Here is a 26,898-nt window from a genome sequence, read left to right on the forward strand (position 1 = left end):
ATCCATGATACTTCTCATATTCATAAATCTTTGATGTGCTTACAGAACCACTCTCCCATTCAAGACTCTTATCACTGATCACCTGCACTGTTAGAAGAATGTAATCATTAGTTTTGCTGAGCAGCTAGATGACATAGTGCACAGACACTGGGCCTTGAATCAGAAAGTCTCATATTCCTGAGTTAAAATCTGACATCACACATTTACTAGCTGTGTGACCCTGGACTAGTCATTTAACCCTATTTGCCTCAGTTTCCTTATCCATTAAATGAGCTGGAGAAGGAAATGGCCAACCACTCTAGTATCTCTGCCAAGAAAACTCCAAATGGGGTCATGAAGAGTCATATATAACTGAAACCACCAAACAATAATTAGTTTCCCTGATTTCAGTGTCATATTGTTCATATAGTCAATTTTTTTGAAGTTACAGATTCTTTTTGGAAGATGGAAAAAAGATTGTACATTAAATTGTGATTTTCCATTATGCAAAGTTTGCTTCTCTTTTTAATCATGCATAGCTAACAAGTTAATATTCCTAAGATACAAGCCTGAACATGCAACTTCTGGGCTCCAAAATTCAGCAGCTCTCTGTTGTGTCTGGGACAAAATCTGAACATGTCGGCTTGCCAATGAACACCCTCCACAGCATGGCTCCCACTGCCTCTGCAGATTTGCCACATCATTCCTCTTCACCTTTTCTTTGTTCCAGCCAAAATGGCCTATTAGCTGTAACCCCAACCTGACATTCAATCTTCTGTCTGCATGCCTTGACATGGATGGTCCTTCATGCCTGACATGCACTTTCCTCTCTTCTCTGCCCCTTCAAATTCCCAGCTTATTTCAAGGTTTGTGAGGTTGACTAGATGATCTGAGAGCCTTCAACTGTTCCTTAGGTTATAAATGTATAAATGTCTAGAGAAGACAAACCATGCCCAACTAAATTGTTCTATAAAATACATACCAGCAATGATTAGACATTTTTGTTAAATGGGCCACTTCTACCTCCAGGTTCTTCTGTGGGGACATTAAATTACATTCTCCTAACCATTACACCCAAAACATTTCTTCAGGACCTTCAACTATCTCCACCCATCTCTCAGAAAGGACAGGGGGAGGGGAGAGCATCATGATTATTCATTATTCTTGGATAAAATTTGAGAGATGATATGTCCAAAAAAATAGATTGGTGTGTAATAATAGTAATACTAATAAATAGCTGACATGTATATAGTGTTTACTTAGTAGTACCAGGCTCTGTGCTTTACTAATATCTCATTTAATCTTCATAACAACTCTGTGAAGTAAGTTATTATATCCATTTTTAAATTGAGGCAGACAGAGACAGTGACTTCTCCAGGGTTACACAGCTGCTAAGTATCTGAGGCTGGATTTTAACTCAGGTCTTCCCAACTCCAGGCCCAGTGCTGTATCCACTGAATCACTTAGCTACCTAATAATAGAAATTAAGTCAACTGCTCTAAGCCCTCTATAATAGGACAAAGCCATCATGGTGAAATGTATAGAATGCAAAAGAGATTGATCTAACTATACACACTGAAAAAAAACTAAGTGGACAAAAATATGAATTGCCCAAATTATGACATGCATCTGGACATGCACCGCATAAAGTTAGTCCCTAAGTGCATATAGATTGGACGGGTATTGCAGATGGACAGGAATTGGCCTAGAATTGATAGGAAGATATTTGTTTAGGTTGCATTTACGAAATTATGCAATGCTTTCAGTGACCCCAAACTATTTACTTTCATAAAATAAAACAAAAAAAATTGGCCTTTTTAACATCAATATTCTCCTGCTGAGTCTGTGTGGATGTAAGTTATAGAATGACATGATTGTGGAAGAATGGAAATTACAAGTAACCCAAAGGGTAATGGAAATACGCAGAGTAGAATTTAGTGGAATGTGACATGTCATTGGTGTAGAAAGGGCTTGAGAAGTGGAACAAGAGATGTTACCAAGGATGTATGACCAGAAAACAAAGTGGATTGGCCATGTAGAAAGAATGAGAAGAAATGTGCATGGCCCCAGTAGTAGTACAATGACAGCCCCAAGACATTAAAAGAAACAGAGCAGGAACTCCAGCCTATTGCTTGATCCTTGACATATTGAAAACTTGAATGAGAAATTCACAGGATGCAAAAGCATGGAAGGATTTCAATCTGTATGATTTGAGGGAGTGTTTATATTAGGGAAATCACAGATTTCTCAAAGTGTCACATTTGGGGACCCAATTTTCACATTTTATTTTATATTTCATTTTATATTTTATTATTTTATATTTCACATTTTCACCCAATATATATTAAAATGATAGCTTAATATAACCAAGATGACAATATTCACAATAACCACAATAAAGTTATAGAAAAGCAACATGGAAAAATACCTCTAATCAGTCTTGGTTCTGAAGAATAGATGATGAGATATACTTTTACCCTCTTCAGAGGTGTTGAAAGTACTTCCCCTACAGCTTTTCAGCTAAGGTGGGGGCTCTTCCCCCACCCCCTCAAATTCAACCCCTAGCCTTGGCCTATCCTCTGTGCTGTGCACCCCATGAACAACTGGGTGGCCTCAGGCTTCCTTCTGGGAACTGTGTCCCCTTCTGAAGGGGATGCCTGCAAGGGTTCCCCCTCACCCTCCTGTTCTACTCAGGTGATCCATGCCCTGTCAGGGTTCCCCTTATCTAATGGCACATCTGGACCCCAAGACTGGATGAATCCCCCTGTGTATAGACTCACATCCCTAACTATAAATGTCTTGGTAGCCATGACTGTAGTTAATGGGAGTCTAAATAAATGTGTGTACTTGAGAAAAAAAGAAAGAAAGAAAGAAAGAAAGAAAGAAAGAAAGAAAGAAAGAAAGAAAGAAAGAAAGAAAGAAAGAAAGCACTGCCCCTAGACCTGGGCAGGTGAAGCCACTACCCCTGCCCCCTGAGCTTTAGGAGGTCCCAGGCTTTTGAGGACCCACTCATCATAGCCACAAAAAAATATTAAAATTAAAAACTAAATTCAGAATAAAACAAAATAATTATGAATGTCCAGGATGACCAAACAAATGTTGCCTTATTTGTATGGAATATGGGAATATCTGAAGACACTTAAATTAAGCCAGCCAATGTTCCTGAATCATGTGGTGAGAAGATGGTATAAACACTTTGAGCTAAGATGGCTGGTTGCTAAATGGGACAAGTGTGGGAATAGCCCAGGTCAACAATACTGAGTCTCCACTCCCAGCTTAATTGGAATGAGCTGTTGGGGCTTATCAGAACTCATTTAATTCATCCCTCCTCCTAAGCTATCTTTGCAGGAGCTTGGGGATGAGAGAGAGGAGAGAAAACCTTGTGTGGCTCCAGAACCCTCTTTTGTTTTGTAGCTACTCTTTGTCCCAGGATGCTGTGAAGGTGACTTTCCTTGGGATTCACAAAGGTTTCTGTATGGTGGAGAAAAATGACTCAGCCAAAAGCATCTGGGATCTTCTCTCCAGAAGCAGGATGAAGCAGATAAGTGTAGGAGACACTGATCAATGTCATGTTCATGCTCCAAGTGCGTCTTTCCCTCTTATTCTCTTAATGTATGGGATGGGACCAAGTATACAGTAGAGACATACTTATAGTTATAACAACAGCTAGCATTTATACAATTTAAAGTTTGCAAAGTAATTTACATGTTATTTCATGTAATCCTCAGAATAAACCTGAGAAGTAAATATTAGTTTTCTCCTGATTTTACGGGCGAGGAAACAGAATGAGAAAGGTGATTTGCCCGGGGTCACACAATACCCAAGGAAGGATTCCTGAGTCCAGTCATCTCTCCACTGAACCACCCAGGCTAGAAATCTTAATGACTATTTTTGAAATTTCAGAAATAGTACATTTGGATTTGGAAACACACTTTTTTTCCTTCTCTGTTGCTCAAAGCTAAAAGTGGTGGGCATAATCAGCAAGAAGGGAGATGTCACATGATTATATATATACAACCTGTATCAGATTATTTGCTGTCTTGGGAAGGGGGAAGGGAAGGGAGAGAGGGAGAAAAAATTGGAACTCAAAATCTTACAAAAGCAAATGTTGTCCCCCACAAGAGAAAAAGACCTATTTGTACAAAAATATTTCTAACAGCTCTTTTTGTGGTGGCTAAGAATTGGAAATCAAAGGAATGCCCATCAATTGGGGAAGGGCTAAGCAAGCTGTGGTATATGATGGTGATGGAATATTATTGTGCAATAAGAAATGACAAGCGGGGCAGCTAGGTGGTACAGTGGATAGAGCACCGGCCCTGGAGTCAGGAGTACCTGAGTTCAAATCCGGCCTCAGACACTTAACACTTACTAGCTGTGTGACCCAGAGCAAGTCACTTAACCCCAATTGCCTCACTAAAAAAAAAAAAAAGAAAGAAAGAAAGAAAGAAAGAAAGAAAGCAAGCAAGCAAGAAAGAAAGAAAGAAAGAAAGAAAGAAAGAAAGAAAGAAAGAAAGAAAGAAAGAAAGAAAGAAAGAAAGAAATGACAAGCAGGATGATTTCAGAAAGGCCTGGAAAGACTTGTATGAACTGATGTATAGTAAAGAGAGTAGGACCAAGAGAACACTGTGCAGAGAGACTGCAATATTCTTTGATGAAGAACTGTGAATGACTTAACCATTCTCAACAATACAATGATCCAAGACAATCCTAAAGGACTACTGATGAAACATATTATCCACCATATTATCCTACAAAGAAAGAACTGATATTGATAGAACACAGACTGAAGCATGCTGTTTTTCACTTCTTCATTTTTTCTTTTATTCAAATTTTTGTGTACAAAATGAATAATATGGTGATGTTTTACATAATTGCACATATATAACCCAAAAATGAATGTTGAAAACTATCTTTATGTATAACTGGAAAAGAAGAAAATACTATTAAGAAGAAAAAATTTTTTAAACCTTTTAAAAAGTAGATTTCAGCTCAATGTAAGGTGATGTTGAAAGTCAGGAAGCCCTGAGTTCAAATCCAGCCTCAGACACTTACTAGCAATGGGACATTAGACAAGTTCCCTACCCTCTGCTTTTCTCAGTTTCCTAATCTGTGAAATTAGAGTAATAAGAGAACCTCCCTCACAGAGTTGTTGTGAGGTTTGAATGAGATAGTTGTAAAATGCTGAGCACATGGTAAGTGCTATATAAATCCTTATTCCTTTTCCTCTCTCCCTGGCAGGCCAGTCTCTGGCTTATGCTAATTGGATAACATGGGCAAGTCACTTTACTTCTCAGTGCCCTAAAACAGTGTGGTCCAAACTGTTTTGACAATGTACCCCATCAGTTAAAAAAATTATTGGGGCAGCTAGGTGGCGCAGTGGTTAAAGCACCGGCCCTGGATTCAGGAGTACCTGAGTTCAAAGCCGGCCTCAGACACTTGACACTTACTAGCTGTGTGACCCTGGGCAAGTCACTTAACCCCCATTGCCTAAAAAAAAAAAAAAAATTATTTATTTAAAAGTTATATATACATCCTATTTTACTAATTATGAAATATACACAAAAGCAGATTTTTAAAAGGAGGTGAAATAAATTATTTTAAATATTTTATTTATTAGTGGTATAAAAACATTTTACTCTCACTAAAATAAATTTTAACAATAACATTTTGACTAAATATGCTCAATTGTTTACAAAAAGGTCTCTTTGTGTCCTGGCAAATAGGGTAGACTTATAAATAATTGTTTTGGTAATTAATTATTTGGTTATTTTGACTTATGTAGCCAAGCATGTGGATTTTTTTCACATTACATTCTTTACAATTTTAAATAATAAACATTTTAATTTATAGTTTTGGGTTCCAATTTTTATCCCACTTTCCCTCCCTCCCCCCCTCCCTGAGGTGGCAAACAATCATATATGGGTTATACATCTATGATTATGTCAAATATTACCATATTTGTCATTTTGTACAAGAAAACTTGATTAAAAGAAAAAATGAAAGAAAGTGAAAAATAGAATGCTTCAGTCTGTTCCGTCAATATAAGTTCTTTCTTTGGAGGTAGATAGTATGTTTCATCAATAGTCCTTTGGGATTGTCTTAGATCATTGTATTGTTGAGAATAGTCAAGTCATTCACAGTTCCTCATCAAACAATATTGCTGTCTCTGTGTACAATGCTCTCTTGGTTCTGCTTACTTTACAATACATCATTTCATACATGTCTTTCCAGGCCTTTCTGAAGTCATCCTGCTTGTCATTTCTTATCTCACAATAATATTCCATCACTACCATCATACCACAGCTTGTTTAGTCATTCCCCAACTGATGGGCATTCCATTGATTTCCAATTCTTAGCCACCACAAAAAGAGCTCTAGTATGTGGATTTTTAAGCAATTTTATTGGAATACACCCAAGATGACTATCAATAATAAGTCATAAATCAGCTAATATTTTTATATGAATCAAAGAAATTACTTTTATGATAGAGTTCATCAGTTTAGGGAGCTCTAAGGTAAGGAAAGTCCCTCTACTAATGTAGGTCTGCATCTTTTATGCAATTGATAGACTTCAAGGTTTCCTCAGAGCATTAAGGTTGTGACTTGCCCAGGACACACAGCCTAGACAAGTCAGAGGCAGGATAGGAAACTCAGATCTTCTTGGCTCCAAGGACCACTCTCTGTTTACTAGACACACTGCCTCTCAAATTTTTAACTGCTTTTTATATGGTTTGTCTGGTGGAGTTATTTCATTCCAGACTTTATTTGAAAATGTTCATTACTACTATTATATTTTATTTGCAAAACTAGCTTTAAACAATTGCAGTCCAGCCAGGCAGCACCGGGAGCTGTCCTCCCAACTCTTTGTGCTGGTTCCTGCCTCTTTTGGAGGCTGGAATGCACTATCTCATCTGAAGCTTATCAAAAGCTGTCTTTTCCCTCAAAGATCAGCTCATCTAAGTTCTGTCTCACCTAAATTTTTCTGTAGCTCCTTGTATCTCAATCTCACTCATTGTAGCCTAACCTGCAATATGCTTAATTGTGTACATCTTAACTCATAAGCTCCATGATGACAGGGATTGTATCTTTATTTTATGGTGTCCATTTGTAATCAATAACCATGCATTAATAGCATTCAATGGGTCAAGTAGGGGCTGGGGATACTCATAGGAATGTAGGGTCCTCAAGGACCTTACATTTTACTAGAGGAAGAGCACATATTCAAAGATTAATAAATATAGGGTTTATACAAAATTAATACCGTGGTTGGAATGAGGGGGTGCTAACAAATGGGAAAATCAGGAAAGGCCTCTTGAGGCTTCAGTGAAATTCAATAGCTATTTTTGAGAACCTACTATGTAACAGGTTTGAAGGGTCCTAAGGGCTCGAGAGGTGGAGATTCCAGGCCATGGGTGGGGACAGTTTTGAGAACCTACTATGTAACAGGTTTGAAGGGTACTAAGGGCTCAAGAGGTGGAGATTCCAGGCCATGGGTGGGGACAGCCTGTGTGAAGACTCAGAGAAAGAGATGGGATGCCATGTATGGAGAATAACAAATGCGGCTGGAGCATTTATTTAGCTCACAAGGAAATGTCGTGTTCAATCAGCCTGGAAAGATGACCTGAAACCCAATTGTGAAAGGCATTAAATAACAAATGAAGGACTTTGTATTTGATCTTCAGTAGTCATAGAAAGTCAATGAAACTTGTTGAGGAAAGGAATGACGACATAATCACGTGTTGATGGACTGCAGACAGTAGAGGAATGAAGTGAGTGGAGCCATTTTCCTGGAATGTCTGATGAAAGTATTGCAAAAATCTGGAGGATGGACAGGGGAATTCACTCTTTAAGCATCAGTGGTTGAGCATGCTGCTCAGAATTGGAACTTGAGTAGACAATGATCATAGTGCAAATTTAGATAGTCATTTCAGTTCTGGACTGTTCAGTGTTTTAAATTGCAATATCTCTTACAAAAAAGGTAAATATTGTAAGTGAATGACTTTAAGTGTTTATGAATGAATCAGTATATTTCACAGGGCCCCATGTATTTTGTAATACTTTTTAAAGATAAAATCGTTTATATAGACAGAAGTCCTGCAAAAAAAATTTGTCCAGGGCCTCAAACACCCTAGGATAGCAAATGGAAAACTCTTGTTTTGGAATTTTGCACATGGTGTCAGAGACGATTCTGTAATGACAGGTTTTGCATAGTGGTGTTTTTTTGTCAAAAGAGTAGAACATGGGGCAGCTAGGTGGCACAGTGGATAGAGCACCAGCCCTGGAGTCAGGAGTACCTGAGTTCAAATCCGGCCTCAGACACTTAACACTAGCTGTGTGACCCTGGGCAAATCACTTAACCCCAATTGCCTCACACACACAAAAAAAGAATAGAACATGTTATCAATTAGGGAATGCATGAAAAAATTATGGGACAAGAATGTCATGGAATAATATGGCACTGAAAGAAATTATGAAAGACACAATTTCAGAGGAAGCTGGGAAGACTTATGTGAACTGATCCAGATTCAAATGAGCAGAAACCAGGGGAAGAATTTATTCAATGACAACAACGTTATTGAGACAAACAACTTTGAAAGACTTCAAGAACTGTGATCAATGCAATGACCAAACATGATTCTAGAAGAATGATGATGGAGCAAGTACTCAACTCTTGGCAGAAAGTATTGGACTCAAGATGTTGTGATACATACCTTTTCAACAATGAGAAATTAAGGAATTTGATTTTTTTGACTATGCAAGTTTGTTACAAAGGTGCTGGTTTGTTTTCCCTAATAGGTGGGGAAGAAGAAAAATAAGTGATTATTAATTGAAAAAATAAATAAATGTAAGGGACATGGAAAAGTTACAATTGGGGAAGAAGATAAAGGGAAATGCCTGTGTCAAACAAAAAAACAAACAAATCTTTAGAAACAAAAATTAAATAATAGCTTAATTCCAGTTCTGTTTCCAGAAACATCCACATTTTTCTTGATCAAATGGCATCCTATCTTTATCAAAGGTCTCATTTTCAAAACTATATCTATGAAGAAGACAACAGCTTTCAATTACTAGACGTGAACAATGAGAGATAATTGAGAAATTATTTGCATTTTGTTCTTTCATTTTAATGTTCATGCCTCAGTAGCAATAGCCTGCCTATGGAAAATTAGGAGTTAATTTTAGCTAATAAAAAGTATAGAATTGGGCTGATGATCTAGTAGCCTATATTGAACTGTGCTTCAGGGAAAGCCTGCCATTTCCATAATGCATGAATCATGCTATATGTCACCAGTGGGAGAGATTTCTTCATGACCCCATCTGCTTACAGTATCCAACTTGCACCCTACAGAATGAGAATTGATGACCCTTGTAATTCTATCCCAGCAAATACGACTGCATGCCCTTTTGTAGTCTTCTTTTCAATATATGTATATTTCAAGTAAGCAATTTCATATAGTCACTTTCTGGTCAATATTTTTGGGAGAAAAGTTAATAGTATTACTAAAAGGAAGGGCAAAGAGCCAAGGAATGAAAGAAAGAAATGGTCTTGAGATAATGGTCTGTTAGCCCCACTTTGATCATATATGGCCCTAAGGAACATTATCACCACCACGTCTAGTCCAAGAACACTTTCAATATATGAACAAGGCATATAGAATTGCAAAGTGTGCTCCTAATGGGCAAAGACTATAGTTCCATTCTGTCTCTGTATCCCCAACACCATTAACCTATCTCATCCTCATTTATATCCTAACTTCTTTTTTTCTCTTGTTGTTATTGTTGTTGTTGCTGTTGTAGATTGGGTCTCCCTATTTTCTCCAGGCTGGAAATGTAGTGGTCCCTCTCAAGCCTGGCCCCACTGCTAATCAGGGTAGAAGCTTTTGACTTTATCCATTTCCAAACCAGGACAGGAAGACACTCCCAAGGCATTCTGGTCTGCCCTTCCTCCTCTTCCCCTTTCCCCTTCCTCAGGGATCACCATATTGGTGCAGGGCTCAGTGAAGACACCTGATCAGCTTTAGTCCTACTGTAGGTTGAAACAGCCAAACGCAAGTGATCCAGCAGGCTCAGTCTCCCAGGGAGCTCTACACCCAAACTAATAAAAAGAATAATCTAAACTCACTGCCTTTATTTCCCTACCACACATTTCCCTACCCTGCCACATGGCTTCTCTTACTATAGCCAGTTACCAATAGCCTTCCAATCATCAAACACAGTGCTTTCTCTGCCCTGTCCTCTTTCTCATTGGCCTCCCACAAGAATCAGACACTATTGACTGGCCCAACCTAAGTGCTGAAGATACAAAGACTAAATGAAAAATAGTTCCTACCCTGCTGTAGATTCCATTCCACTAGGGTTATACAACTTGCACAGAGATAAATAAACCTTGATTGGCTATCTGCTATCAGGCTGGCTCCAAAGATGGCTCCTCCTTCTCCCCCTCTTTCCACCACACATCCCTTTCCTTTATACTGAACATTTCCACTTTCTCACTTCAAAGAAACTCTGGAGAGGCCACCTACACCCCAACCCCTATGAACAGAGACAGATGACAAAAAGCTCTCCCATCTTCCATTTCCTGAACAGTTGATGGATCCACTTAGTCTCACAGTAGGTAAAGAAAGTGTCTGAGGGGCAACTAGGTGGCACAGTGGATAAAGCACTGGCTTTGGATTCAGGAGGACCTGACTTCAAATCCAGCCTCAGACACCTTACACTTACTAGCTGTGTGACCCTGGGCAAGTCACTTAACCCTCATTTCCCCCCCCCCAAAAAAAAAAGATTGGTTGAAAATTTGAAAATTATGATCTTTAGAAACTATATTCTAATCCACTTATCACCTTTAACATAATCCCAGGGTTACATGATATAGTTAAAACAAACATAAATGGACTTGGAATCAGAGGACTGGGTATTTGTGTACTAGAATAAGTTTAGTCACTCAATAAACATTTATTCAGGACCCCCTATGTGCCAGACATTATGCTAAGTGCTGGAATTAGGTTTATAGACTCTCACCTCTTAGCATCAGGGTGCTGCTAACAAGTTTCTGTTTTTATTTAATAATCATTTTTTTTCTTAATAATAAGGAGCTACTGTTGATAGTCCTATGCTTGTTCTAACAGTGATAGGCTGCACCCAATTTTAGAGTATGCTGGGGGAAATGCTAAACTCATGTGATTTTTAGAAAGTTGTCAATCTATTCCCAGGCTGATCTAGTTACTCTAGGACAAGGGTTGTTAACCTGGGGTCAGTGAGCTACCTACCTAGATATAGATGTGTGTGTATACACATATGTATATGTGTGTAAAATTGTTGTCCTTTGCAACCCTAACCCTATGTATTTTATTTGACACTTTCAAAAATATTCATCTGAGAAGGGTCCACAGGCTTCACCAAACTTTCAAAGTCATCCATGAAACAAAAAGGATTAAGAATCCCTGCTCTAGGAGGCATGGCCTCTGTGGGTTTCTCCTGGTTCAGCACCCACCCTTCCCTCCATCCTGAATTCCTGTTCTGGGTACATCACTGGTTTCTTTGAAGTGACACCTATAATCCCACCTTCTCCAGGAAGCCTTTCCCAATCCCCTTTGATTCTAGTGCCTTCCCTCTGTCATTTCCTATTTCTCCTTTCTCTAAAATGTTAATATATAGCACTTGCATGTTTTCTCTTCCATTAGGTTGCAAGCTCCTCAGGGTCAGGAACTATCTTTTGCTTGTCTTTCTATCTCCAACACTTAGCACGGTGCCTGGCACTTAGCAAGCACTTAATAAATGCTTATTGACTATCAGTTCCTTCTCTGGATGCAAATAGTGTCTTTCTTCATACATCCTTTGTAGTTAATTTACATTTTTATTGACTAACTGACTGATTACCACCTCAGTTATCATATTAGGGAAGAGGGAGCAAGAGAAAGTTCCTTACATAACATTGTAATTTGTGTAGGAGATCTGTATGCATTTACATTTTATTCCTTTACTAGATGATAAGCTCCTTAGTGTTTTCCAAACTTGGGATAGTGTTCTGTACATAACAGATGTTTAATAAATTTTTAATTGGTAGCATATTATATTATTGTAGCTCTGTGTATTTGTGCAAATAACAACACTTCTGAGTCTCAGTTTCTTCATCTTTAAATTGGGGACAAGGATAAAAAGTTGTTATGGGAAACAAGGGGGATGGTAGCTATAAAGTATAAGCATGATCATACTATAATAAATCTGTGATATGCATGTGAATTATTATTGCATTTAGTATTAATGGATAGATTTTTAAGGGGTCCTTGAATAAGATATTTATGTTCTCCCTGAGGATCTATTTTTCCATATTTTAAGTGAGAATTCCATCCCCAGAAGAATATTGAGACCTGTGGGTCATCTCATTGGAAAGCAGTATCACCTTGGAAGAGAAGGTTTTGATTTTCCATAAACTTTCTTCTGCAATTTTCACTGCATTTAAGAGAAAGATAATCTCTAATCTCAGCCATGGCTCTTGATCTCAAATTGGACTGCAAGGCTCCAGGGCCCACTACATTTGAATCCCATGGAAGTATCTCTCCTTGTATGAGTCCTTAGAGAAAGGGGAGGAATGCAGTGAATTGGACCCTCAAGCCCCAAATCTGTATTTGATGCTATTGAGGTGGAAAGATTTTCATGAATATGTGAATGTTTGGATGGAAAGGGAAATGAGTCTACTTTTTAGTGTTTAGGCATTGGTAAGGAGGAGATGGGGCCACGGTAAGGAAGAATACACCACTATGTAAACAGGGTGAGACAGAGGAAAAGAGCCAAAGATCCCTTAGGATATCAGTGACATATTTTAAGAAGGGGAGCTTACCCTATTACTGAAGGGTAGAATAGTGTGTCTTGGCTCAAAATAGAACCCATGATAATGAATTTCCCCTTAAGCTCCTCTTTCTTCCAAACTTCCCTCTTACCATCAAGAACACTACCATTCTCTGAATAACCCAACCCCCAACCTCACTGTTCCCTCACTCCACATAGCCAAACATTTGCTACATTTTGTCATGTTTACCTTTATTTTTCTTAAGGATGTTATCTCATCTCCACTCATATAGCTATAGCCCCTGAAAAGGCCCTCATCACTTCATCACCCTTTGCCTGGACTATTGAATTCACCTTCTAATTAGTCTCCTTGTCTCTCCCATGCTCCACCAGTGACCAAGGTGATTTTTTTCTAGACCATAGATCTGATCTTTGTCACTCCTTGGCTCTGAGAGTTCCAGAGGATTCCTACTGCCTCCAGAATTCAATATAGACTTCTCTGTTTGGCATCCAAAGCCCTTCAGAAACTCCCCCCTCCTATCTTTCCATTCTTCTTATATTCTGCTACCTCCACACATTCTATGAGTCAGCTGCAGTGGTCTATTATATGACACTCCATCTCCCTCTGCACATTTGCACTGGCTGAAATGCCCTGCTCCCCTCACCTCCACCATGTGGTTTCCCTGGCTTCCTTCAGCCCTGCTCCACTTCTACACCCCCAGCTGCTAGTTCTTTTCCTTCTCGGGTGACTTTTTGTCTATTCTTTCTAATCTTATATGTAACAAGTTATTTACATGTTGCCCCCCCCCATTAGAATGTAAGCCCCTTGAGGACAGGTACTGATTTTGCCTTTCTTTGTATCCCCAACTCTTAGTATAGTGCCTGTCAGATAGTAAGTATTTAATAAATACTGGTTGACTGACTGATGGGTCACATGGTCAACAAAAGAACCAAGCCAAACACCAGGATAATATTTTACCATTACCATTCGCTGGAATGAAATTGTTTGGCTACATGAAAAACAGAGAGTCATTAGAATGTAAGCTCCTTGAGGATAGGAACTCCCTTGTTTAACCTTTCTTTGTATCCCCAATATTTAGCACAGTGTCTGGCATATTGCAAGCTCTTAATATGTATTTTGATTGCTTGCTTGATAACAGGAATAGTGGCCCCAGTCATTCAAGAGACTGTCTTCATAAGCCATGATGAATTGTACCCCAGAAAATCTTTCAATAACATCCATTTCTATTCCAGTCCTATACTACTAGCACTATTATTGTTGCCTGACCTGCAGTCCTCCTCCAACATCATGTTATACAAAGGATCATCAAAGTCAGTTGTCAGTCAGTCAAGAAGCATTTAAGTGCCTACTATGTTCTAGGCACTATTCTAAAGAGTGAGGATACAAATATAAAAGAGAAAGATATCCCTGCTATCAAGGAGTAATCTACTGTAATAATCAAACTCAATTCTGACAGAGTCAATATCTCTATCCATCCAAGTCCATCCATCCTCACTCTACTATATCATAGACTGCAGAAAAATGTAACACAAATGAGTGGTGAATAGACTAGAGCTTCAAAAGGTTATTCAGGGGCAGCTAGGTGGCGCATTGGATAAAGCACTGGCCCTGGATTCAGGAGTACCTGAGTTCAAATCCGACCTCAGACACTTGACACTTAACTAGCTGTGTGACCCTGGGAAAGTCACTTAACCCCCATTGCCCTTCGCAAAAAAAAATAAATAAAAAACAAAAAAAAGGTTATTCAAATCATTAATCCAGCAATTCCCCTATTGGCCAAGGTGATCAGAGCCAGAGGGAAATATCATATAGATACAAAATATTTTTGGCAGTATTTTTTTTGTACTGGCAAAGAAATACAAGGAAGAAGCCCAGGATAGTTTGGTCCATTGCCGAACAAACTGGAGTATGTGAGCATAATGGAATAGTATTGTGCCATTTTTTTAAAATTAAGAATATCAGTAAGTCAGAGAAATTTGGGGAGATTTGTATGAACTAACTCAGAGTGAAATAAGTAGAACCAGGAAAATGACAAATACAATGTTCATAATAAGGTAAAGGAAAACAACACCAAAAGACTCCAGAGCTCTGACCAATACAGTGAGCAATCCTGACTTCAGAGATCTAGTACCAAACCATGCCTCCCACCTCTTGGTAGTGGTGGAGGCAGAATGTGGTGCACATATGCAGACCCAGAAAATGTATTGATTTGTTTTGATTGAATATTCTTGTTTCTTACAAGTGAGGATTCTCTTGGTGAGAGAAGAGTCATTGGGAAGTAACAATGATAGAAAAACAAAGAAAACACTTAAAAGTTTAATATAGATTAACATTCTCTCTGTCACTTCAGTCTAAACAAGTCAACAAAATAATAAATCAAGCCCTGATGTATGAAGTATGCTTATTTCCAAGACAAAAATTCAATAATTATCTACCATTATTCGGTTCCAGTAGGCTCTAAAATATCTTTGCTTTCTTTCCCTTCTGAAAGATGTTATATTCTGAGGTGTACTCCTTCCTACACTCCAAATTATAACCCTATTTCACCTCTACTTCCTGTCCGAAGAGCAGAAATTGGTAGTGCCATCTCAGTTCTTGGTAATAATTCTGGATTTCCCATTTCATCCTAATTAATTTTGCATTTTAGTATGAAGTTTTATTTCAAAGTTCAATTTCCAGGGTTGGGGTTAAATGGAGTTTCTTAGGAAGTAAGATGTATAAGTATATTGGGTTTTTTTAATGTCACATTTTTCAAAAATTGGGTCCAACTATGTTTTCTTATTTGATTGTGGGTTTTTGTTTGTTTTTTTTTTAACTGGGCTAGAGAGAAAAGGGATTTGGGTCCCCCATCAAGAATAAGAGATGCATTTATTCTTTTTTAAAAAAACAAAAGGAAAACTGCACCACTTGAATAATTGAAACAATAGCTCATGACCAAACATCACATCTATATTGTAACTTTCTGATTCTTCCCTCAAGCATTGGGTCATTTCCAGAGCATGAAGTATTAACAGTAGATAGATGGTGCCCATTAGAAACAAACAGCTGAAATAAGTTAGGTTTCTTATGTCTAACCACTCAAATATTGGGGGGGGTAATAGAGTTGGGATTTGTAAATGTTTTCTTTTTTTCATCTTTAGGTATTCTCAATTTTCCCTTATTTATTTTCCTATTTCTTTTCTTTGGCCTTGATATTTCTAAATCTTAAAAATGTACTCTAAAGGAAAGCTAATTTTAATTGAGTTGAATTGAATAAACCGTTACCAAGTGCCAACTACAGGTAAGGAAGGTGCTGTGCTAGATGGCAGGAATACAAAGACAAACAAAACAGCCCTGACTCTGAAAGACTTTCTTTTCTACAGAAAAAATGAAAGTGATCTGGAATAATGGGAGGAGCATAGGCAAGAGTCAGAGGACATGAGTTCAAATCCTGGCTCTGCTACTTTCTAGCTCTAAGCCTAGCTTCAGTGAGCCAATCTCTGCAAGCTCACTCTGATCCTTGGTTTTCTCCTCTATACAATGAGGGCCTCAGACTAGATGACTTCTAAGATCCTTTCCGATTCCACATCTAGAACCGTATACTGACATGTACATAAATGAATAAACAGAGTAGTTTGTGGGGTGAGAAGATGAAAGGATAAATGACTGAGGGATCAGGAAAGGTCTCATGTGGGAGGTGGCACCTGAGATGAGCTTTCAAGGAAGCCTGAGATTCTAAGTGGAGAAAGGGAAGAGAAAAGGAAGCCCAAGATATGGGATCAGCCACAGAGTCAGGAGATGTCATGACATATATGGAACGGCAAGTGGACTGGAATGTGCAATGTGTGTGGTGGGAGTCACGTGAATCAGTCTGGAAACTTTGTAGCCCTCCTTTGAATGGTCTGTGGGTTGTAGTTAAAGAAATAAACAATATTATGCCCACAAGCCCTGAAGACAACATTTCAAAGAACTTTTCCAAGATATTGTCATCCTTTCTAACATAGTGATCTCCTTGTCTTCCATTTTGCTAAGAACAAACAACTCCTTACATTGGAACTGGAAAGGAATCTATTTCCTCCTCAATTAATCCTCCACCCCTCTCCTAGCTCATGATGTGTTTTTGAGGTCTTGTCTCATACACACAGACACACACATGGAGGCAAATTAACTCATATGCACCCACTGTAAACACACTTACACAGAGGCAAATGAACACACACACACATTAACATCATGCACACAAATTCACATATACACACTCATACACACCATTGCACCAAATATCATCTTCTCAGCAGCACATTCCTGTTCTATGAAGAAAAATGGCTATTTTAAATCCTTCTCAAGAACCAAGACTTGTCACGAATTTTTCAGGACTTAAGGAACATGAAAGGGGGTGACCTTGACTGCCAAGCCTCTAAGGGGTATTCCTGCTCCTCCTCTCCCCCTTCCCCTCTCTCCCTGATGATCCTCCTGCTCCCTCTCCATCCCCCTCTTCCTCTTCCTCTTCCTCCTCTTTATTTTCATTCTCAGGGATATTAGTGGGCGTCATCATTGGATGAGACTCCAAAGTAATTATTGCAAAGACCCCAGCCTTTTCGCTTTAATGTCAGATACCCTTCTTAGAAGAAGATGATGTCTCCGAATTGGTAAACACAGAAGCATTGCAATCCTAACAGTAGGAGAGGAGGGGCCTCTGGTGGGTGTTAATTGGCCCCGATTAGAGCCCTTGTGCTCATTTCCCCCCAGGGTTAACCTTTCCCTACATTTCTTGCGGAGTTCTTCACAAGAACAGAAAGGAGAGAGGCAGGCTGATGGTGCCTGCTGCTTCCAAGATCACTGGTGACTTTCCCCTAAGAATTAGAGCAATTTTGAACACAGACAGGTTGCTTGGCTTCCCCTTGATTGTCAGCAAGATGCCAAAGAATTTTCGTCATGAACATTAAAAAAACCCCAGTCTCATAGAATAAACACAGGGCCTGTCATCATTTCAGAAGGTGAAAATGGCTAGAGCTGTTTGAGGAACTCGAGTCGGTAATGAGTCTCCCAGGAACATAGGAAGGAAGTGGGTTTTTCCTCCCTCAATTACTCAGTGTTAAGTCAAAACCTGCTGTGAATTAATTCTGCCTCAAACATGTCCTAGTTGTACTACCCTTGGCAAGTGCTTTAATATCTCTGAGCCTCAGTTTCCTCATCTGTAAAATGGGGATAATAAATAGGATAATATAATAAACACAGGAATGATACTATATAAAGTGTTTTTCAAGCTTAAAGCACTATATAAATTGTAGCTATTGTTGTTGTTAATGTGAGGTGAGGAAGCCATTCCAGCATTCCAGGCTTGGAGGATAGTCAGATGTAATGTATGTGCAGTGAGTAGATAGAGTGCTGGGCTTGGAGTCAGGAAGACTTGTGCTCAAATCCAGCTTCTGGCACTTCCTAGTTGTGTGACCCTGAGCAAGTCACTAAGCTCATGTTTGCCTCAGTTTGCTCATCTATAAAATGGGGATAATAATAGCACTGACCTCCCAGGGTTGTTGTGAGGATCCAATAAGGTAATCATTGGGGAGCACTTAGCACAGTGCCCAGCACATAGTAAGCACGACATAAATATTTGTCATTGTTATTGTTGTCATTGTTGCTGTCCTCCTGAGGAAAGTTCATGAAGGTTAAACCATGTATGCTATTCACTAAGGGGGACAGGGGAAAGAGAGACTGACATCTAAACTTAAATATTGTGCCCCTGTTTCTCCATAGGAGGGCTCACTTGAGTTGTACATGATCACCACCACCATCATCATTGTCAACATAGCTAACATTTCTTTATACCACTATAAGCACTGTATGCATGTTATCTCATTTGATCTCTCTGACAACCCTGAGAGGAAGGTGTTCATATTATCCCCATTTTGCAGTTGAAGAAACTGGGACAAACAGAGGTTAAGTGACTTGTCTAAGGTAACACAGCTTGTAAATGTCTGAGGTTGGTCAGATCTTCCTGACACCAGGTCTAGTGTTCTATCCACTGTACCACATAGGTGCCTCTACCACTTATTCTCTTCCAATGGCTGCCTCACAGCAGGCCAGGACAGAGAAGTATCTACACCATCTTGACACATCTTCCGCAAAAACAGCCATTCAGAGTTGGAAGAGATCTCAGTGGCTATCCACTCCACAGCATCATACCTCAAAAAGAAACCCTCCTACACACAGCATACCTAAAAAGTAGGCATCTTTCTTTAAGACCTCCATTGAGAAGGAACCCATTTCCTCCCAAGGCAGTCCATTTCACTTTGGGATAATTCTCATTATTAGGAACTTTTTCCTGACATCTTGGCTAAATCTATGTCTCTGCAACTTCTACCCATCTCTCCTAGTTCTGCCCTTGGGGCCAAGCTGAACAAGCCTAATCCCTCCCCTGGAATCCCCTGGAAGTCCTTCAGTGTTTGAAAACAACTCTCCTGTCCCCCTTCCCTTATCCAGGTTAACATAAAACTCCCCCTGATTTTATAGAATATAACATTTACACCTGAAATGATACCTTTTAAAGTATCATAAGGTACCTGAAGAAGACTAGTTATTGAGGGAGAGGACTTTGTTCTAAACTTACCTCTGACATGTACTACCCACATGACAGTGGGCACTTTCTTGAGCCTTGGTTGCATCATCCATAAAATAAGAGGGTTGATTAGATGAGGTTCCCTCCAGCCCTAGACCTTTGATCCTGATCCTCTTAAGTCCTTGTTATGACACATTTCAAAACATCGATGGATTCAAGAGCTCCTTGGTAAAGGCAGCCTCTCCCAAGGAGAAGACTGCACCCCTTCCATACTTTCTCACCTGTTCCATTCTTGCCCATGCCCTCCTGTAAGAGCTCTCCCCAACAAGCATTTAGATTTTTTCTAACACATATCATGATTATCAGGGCAGTATTCAGGCAATAATCTGGTATGTGCCCCTCTCAGTCCATATTTAGATCTCTTTTATTTTCTGATCATCCATCTCTTGGATGATATTCCTTATAACACTTCTGGCACACAAGTCATTGCTACTAATAGGCTGTAGCTTACTTACACCCACCATGTGTCTCTCTATTGCCCTTTGGTTCACCCACAGTTTTCATTCTTGGGAAGCTGAGGTGTTCTGTGATTCACAGTGATATGACATCACCAAGAAAATGTTGATATTAAAAAGATGGGGTTTTCTTTCAGGGAGATCTTAAAGCTTCTGGAATCACTGTTTAATGTTCAAGATGCAAGCCAGAATAATGTTTTCCTATTCTTCCATTCTGGAATTAGCTCAGCATCTATCTGCAAAGCCCCTTTGAAATATAAACACTGAATGACCAGCTCAGTGAGCTGCCCATCCAATTGCATGTCATATTTTAGATAATAGTCATTTTTCATCCATGTGGTTTTTCCTGAATGGATTGTTAATCTGATTTTGTTTTAGTGACTCTCCTCTAAGCTAAATATCATTAGGGGGGCAGCTAGGTGGCACAGTGGATAAAGCACTGGCCCTGGATTCAGGAGGACCTGAGTTCAAATCTGGCCTCAGACACTTGACACTTACTAGCTGTGTGACCCTGGGCAAGTCACTTAACCCCCATTGCCCTGCAAAAACAACAACAACAACAACAAACAAACAAACAAACAAAATAAATATCATTAGGACTTCACTTAAGTCTGATATGGCACAAACTTGAAATCTATCACCATTTCAATTGTCCTCCTCTTGTTTCTTTCTAGCTTATCAATATCCTAAAATGTGGTACCCAGAATTGAACCCAATATTCCTCCCATGATCTGACTTGGGTAGAGTATATTGAGACTATCACTGCCTTATTCCCTATAAAATGCCTTTCAATGTCAAATAAGACCAGATGCATTTTCTTCATCGCCATGTCCAACAGTTGGCTCTTATTGAAATTGCAATTCCAAACAAATTGAAAATGCCTCTCCCATTTTATACTTTTGAAATTGACTTTTGAACACAGGTACTCAAGAAGGTACTTTAAATAGCCAAAGGGACCTAAAATAATTCATTTTCTTAAATAAAAAGCTTCATCCCCACCTGTAAAATGGGAGTAGTGACTTGCCTAGCCGTCACCATTCCTCATAAGTACAAAGGGAGGACCAATGGACCACTGGGTCAATTACACCTTTGTCTCATGTAGTTCATAGCCCTTCTTTGCATATCATACATTGTTATTTAAAGTTATTGTCAAGAACAAAGATGTCAGAGCATATGTGAAGGCAGAGCCAGATTACTGCACAGAAAGGTGATTAAGGTAGCTGATGAAAAGGCTTAGTTGGAATTCCATTTCATAACTCTGGCCAGATGCTCATTAGCAATATCCTGGAAGCCAAAAAAGAACCCCTAGCCCCAGCAGCTTGGTTCCAAAAATAAGGGACAGGCTTATAATGGGAATACTGGCAGATGCAAAAAGATTGGAGAACAATTTTTCTGCATCATGTGAATAAGAGTTGGGGAATGAGGAATGAGATTTAAAGCCAAGAATAGCATTGACTTTTTGGCTCAAGGATTTGCTTTATTGAATGCATAGAGAGAGGACTGTGCATGGAGCCAAGGGAGCTACAACTTCATTTAATATATTTTTGATATATGAGTATAGAAAACTTTGTCCCAGCTCCCTAGAGGGCCTTCCTGGTCCCCCTTTCTTCCTCCCAAGAGGAAGACATGGTCATTTTATTACTTTTAATCACTAGAGCAATCTTAGGAGGAGAAGCTGTAGTTTCTATGTGTCCCCCCTACTGCATTAACTTTCAGCAGAGCCATCTGGGACCTTTCTCAGTGCCAGAACCCATAATAGATGTTACCCTATTGATGGCCTCGGGCAAATCACTTTTCTGGGCTTCAGTTTTTTTCATCTATCAAAGAAAGGGGCTTAACTGTGTGATCTCTCATACCCCTTTTAGTTCTAAAACATATGCAAAAAATGAAAGATTAAGAGGTCCTCTGGTAAGCCAGGGGAGAAAATGATGCCATCTTGAAAGTTCTTACAAAGCTGGATTTATGCGAGTGGTTTTACACGAAGGCAATATATCCATGTTCACAAAAAAAGGCATGGTAGGGGATAGTGGAAGAAGGGGAGCAACATGGTAAAAAAGGATGTACAATGTGAATAAACAGAATGAATTGTGCCATGAAGTGGAGTCTCTGAGACCCAGAAACTGAAAGCAGACTTGGCTCACAATCTTCACAGAATCAATGTATTTCATTAAAAGGGACCTCAAGGGGCAGCTAGTTGGCACAGTGGATAAAGCACCAGCCCTGGATTCAGGAGGACCTGAGTTCAAATCCGGCCACAGACACTTGACACTTACAGCAGTGTGACCCTGGACAAGTCACTTAACCCTCATTGCCCTGCAAAAAAAAAAAAAAGGACCTCAGAGTCCACCTAGTCCAACCTATACTCCCCCAAAAAATCCTTTTACAAAACACTAGAAAAATGGTCATCCATTACCACCTTTAAAGATCATTGAGAGGGATCTCACTGCTTCTGGAGACAAAGCATTCCACTGATCATTAGAAAAGACTTTTGTTGTATCAAACTTAAATTTACCTTTTTTCTAACTTCTGATCATTATTCCCAGGCCTCCTTTCTCTGGACAAACAGAACGTGTCTGATCCTTCCTCCATATGAAGGCCTTTTAAGTACTTGAAGATAACAATCCCATCTCCCCTAAGTCTTCTCTTCTCTAGCCTAAACACTTCCAGATCCTTCAACAACTCTTCCTAGGCATGAGCTCAGGGCCTTTGACCAATCTGGTTACACCACTCTGAATATCCACTAGTGTACTGCTCGCCTTCCTAAAATGTGTTACCCAGAATTGAACACAAAACTCCACATGTGGCCTGAGCAAGACAGAGTATGGAAGAACCATTATTTCCTCATTCCTGGGATTTCTCTTAGTGCTGGCTAAGGTCACATCATTGAATGGCATATTTTCCTGTTAGCTTGCAGTCCATTAAAATCCCTAGAGGCACTGAGTTTTGTCTGAGGCCATATTTGAACTCAGATCTTCCTGACTCCAGGCCCAGTGCTCTAACCACTGTGCTACCTAGCTACCTAGCAGTCTAAATGCTGCTCTTGCTGTACAGTTTAAAACTCCATCTCCTTTTCTGTGGCTGCCTTGCCCCATGCCTTGAATGCTCTCCTATCTCATCTTTTTTTTTTGGGGGGGGGTGAGGCAATTGGGGTTAAATGACTTGCCCAGGGTAACACAGCCAGTAAGTGTAAAGTGTCTGATGTAACGATTGAAATGATGCCACCTGCTGGAGAGTTACTGTAGGAAAGCTCCGCCATAAGGAGAAGGCGTCTGAGGGCAAGCCATGGGGTCGGGTCCCTGGCTTCAGGAAGTGACGTTTGCTCGTGGGTACTGTCTATCAAAGCTACCAGCCAATTAGCTTGGAGCTGTGTGTGAGCGTGTGGAGGGCATGTGCTGAGTTTCACAGGAGGAGTTGGGTCTTTTTGGTTCCTGACCTTGCCATGGCAGGTCAGATGATGGGGTCTCTTAGAAATAGTTAGATTTTTACCTTTCTCTCTGATCATTAGATCCTAATAAATGCTTAAAAGTCTAAACTCTTGCTAAAGCTTATAATTTATTGGTGACCACTCATTAGATATTTTAGACTGTATAGCTAGAATTCTAGCCCCTTACACTGAGGCCAGATTTTAACTCAGGTCCTCCTGACTCCAGGGCCGGTGCTCTATCCACTGTGCCACCTAGGTGCCCCTCTCATCTCCTTTTTTTTTTTTTTTGGTGAGGCAATTGGGGTTAAGTGACTTGCCCAGGGTCACACAGCTAGTAAGTTTTAAGTGTCTGAGACCGGATTTGAACTCAGGTCCTCCTGACTCCAAGGCCGGTGCTCTATCCACTGCACCACCTAGCTGCCCCTCTCATCTCCTTTTAAAACCCCTTAGTTTCTCCAAGCTCAGTTCAAGCTCTGTCTCCTCCAGGAAGTCCCTTTGTCTCCTAGTTGTTATAGTCTCTGCCCAGAAATGACTTTGTATAAATTGTGTGAAGGAAGTATAAAATCGTATAATTCTATGAAGGAAGGAAGGGAAGGAGGGAGGGAGGGAGGAAGGAAGGGAGGGAGGGGAGATCAAATGAGATAATGTAAAGCACTTTGCAAACCTTAAAGTGATATATGTGTTATATATGTGTGTGTATATATACATATATATGTCAGCTCTTGTTATTATTCTCCTGGTTGCTGAACTCAGTTTTAAGCAGCTGCTGAGCTTGCCTGTTAAGGTAAGATACCTGTGGCATTGAAAGAATCATAAGCACTGTCCTCAGATTTGCTTATGATTGTTCAGATTTCCTTTTATCTGAACAATTATAAGCAAGTCTACGTGTCATATGGAGACTGTAGTGACAAACTCTGCCAACCTGACAGTTTGCTTTATGAAATAAACATCACATCTAAACATCCCAAGTATTCTTTGTTCAGGGCTGAATGGTCTCTTTGAACAGTAAACACCCAATTATGGCCAGCTCCTTGAGTGAGTAGACAACAAGGCTTACTGTAAATCCCCCACATGGTAACCAGGTAACAAAGAACAAAAGATAATTGCACCAGGCTCCCTATTTTCTTGTCTTCTTTTCCCATCTCACCAGTAGTTCCTCTGTGTCATGTGGTATGGGCTCACTAACATAAAGACAAAAACAGTGATGCATGGACTCATTGGGGGATAAAGAGATCCGAATCTAGGATTTGAGCTCTTTTGGAAAGCATTGTAACCTTTCCTATTGTAAGCACATTGTGCCCCCCCAAATTATTAATAATAATGATACCTTTATAAATAACAACTGTCAGGTTAAGAAAAGCAACTTCTCTAAAACAACATTGCCATAATTTGAGTTTTCACAATGAAACAGATATAAACAATCTCAGTGAATTTGGAATTTTCTTCTCACTAGAAACTGAATAAGAATTTGTAAAATGATCACAAAGGAGCTTAGCAAAAACTGTTACCTAATATTGGGCCAGCTGTTGTTTATTCCTTCCTCTAATTTGCAATTTTCTAATTATAAATATGAACCATATTTCTTTAATTTGGCTGGTTAATCCATGTGCCCTTCCTTCCAAGAACCCCAAGCCATATCTACTCTTCCACCCCCTCAACCATGCAACTAGAGGAAAAAATCCTCCATAATTCTTTTTTGTTGTTGTTGTTGGGTTTTTTTGTGGGTTTTTTTAGTGAGGCAATTGGGGTTAAGTGACTTGCCCAGGGTCACACAGCTAGTAAGTGTTAAGTGTCTGAGGTCGGATTTGAACTCAGGTACTCCTGACTCCAGGACCGGTGCTCTATCCACTGCGCCACCCAGCTGCCCCTAAATCCTCCATAATTCTAAGGAGGAAGGAAGTAGAGATGTTTGTATGGCCAAGAGTTGGCTGTTATCAGAGGTTTGCTCCTGAAGTAACATTGGGGACCTGAAGGTGTGAAATTTAACCTGAGAGTTCTTGAGAGACAGATTAAGTTTCAGGTCAGGAAAGACTCAGCATGGTGCTGTGGAAAAAGTGATGAACTTGGAGTCTAAAGGACCTGGGTTCAAATCCCAGCTCTTACATTTACTGCTCTTTACCTTTTTACCTTGGACAAGTCACTTCACTCTGAATCTTGGTTTTCTCCTTCGTAAAATGATGGGTTTGAACTAGATGGTCTAAAAGTCCCATTGAGCTTTTTAGATCCAGGATCCTCTGTCTCAGCCAGATGAAGCATCCTTGACTTACTTGGGCCATTTGGCAGAGTGTTTAAAATAGATTTTATGATTTTAAAGGTATTTTTCAGAAATTGTCCTGGTATTCTTATAGATTGCTTTAGAGCAACAAAAATCAAGAGATTAGGCAGACAGCCATTGCTAAGTAGTACACACAAGTAATTCCTTTTGTGGGATTTTTTGGCTGTTATCCAGCACTTTGGATCCCTATGACCCCTGAAGAACAGAATGTTACATAAACTCATGCTCTTAATCCCAGGATTTGGATTGGAATTGGAAATGCAAAAAACATAATTAATTTGGAACCATTCTGAAATGCAAAATTACAAACCTCTCTATAAGATCTCTTTATCAAGTCTTTGCAAGAAGTGTCTATGCCCTGAGCAGCAGAGGCTTCTCTTTGTCATCTTCAGGGGTCTATTATGAGCATCTTTTCCTAAGGAATGGATAGATACTGGCATTTGGAGTGCTAACCTTCATCAGTGAGGGCAAACACCATGGAGAACCTCCACAAGTTCTAGGCATGGAGCCAAGCACTCCTGGGATATTGGGAGGGGTGGTCAAGTGATTCCAGGTCTTACCTTGTTTATCGTGGCTTTGAGCAAGTTTGCTCTGAGCTCACACAGGGCTGTGAGTCCAGCCACAAAAAGACTTCTCTTAAATGTTCCTTTCCCTTCTCTTGGACTTTCTGATTATCTTCCAATGCTCTTCTACAAACTCAGGGCTTCAAGTGGTTTTCTTTTTGGTCCTATTAACTGTCTTCAGGGGAGCTCACAGTATGGTGGAATAGATAGAAAGATGGGTTGGAAACAGTCTCTGATAGTGCTGATTTGTGTCCCTGGGCAGGTCAGTTAATCTTTCACTGCCTGCAAGCAACTCTCTAAGACTACAGGTTGCAGGGAAGGTGCTGACCTTCATTGTAAAAGGACTTTCCTCCTTTGGGATTACCCTAAAACAATGAAATCACAGGTCTGGTACTTTCCCTAGCATCCTCATCCTCAATCTCACTCTCTCATGGGCACTTCTGAGGGTAGAGAAACTCTCTCAGTCTTGGCTAATCACTGAATTTTAACCACCCCTCAACCTCTAGTCAGCCACTTCATTCCTTCTTTTGAGATGGAGGATCCAATTCAGCAGGAGCACCACCTAAAGGAGAGAGGGCTCTCTGGCTTCCTCCACTGGGGGAAGGCTTTCAAAGAAGGGGAAAAGAGAAAACAGATCATAGGAAGTCCAAGAAGGGGCCATAGATGGGCTGGACATCAGAGAACATGGACAAAATGAGCCCATCACTTCATCTTCCTTTTCAGAATTGCCTGCTGCTCCGCTAATTCAGTAGGACAAGAGGGAATGCTGCAGCCCAAGCAGGTCTGCAGCCATCCCC

General features: G+C 39.8%; 1 protein-coding gene across 2 annotated transcripts in view; it reads left to right on the top strand.

Moving 5' to 3' along the window:
• Positions 1 to 26,898, top strand: part of KCNAB1 (potassium voltage-gated channel subfamily A regulatory beta subunit 1) — a 472,013-nt gene that overhangs the window by 340,054 nt on the left and 105,061 nt on the right. The gene's annotated exons all lie outside the window — the stretch shown is intronic.

Source organism: Dromiciops gliroides, chromosome 3 (assembly GCF_019393635.1).
Source record: "Dromiciops gliroides isolate mDroGli1 chromosome 3, mDroGli1.pri, whole genome shotgun sequence".
NCBI lineage: Eukaryota > Metazoa > Chordata > Mammalia > Microbiotheria > Microbiotheriidae > Dromiciops > Dromiciops gliroides.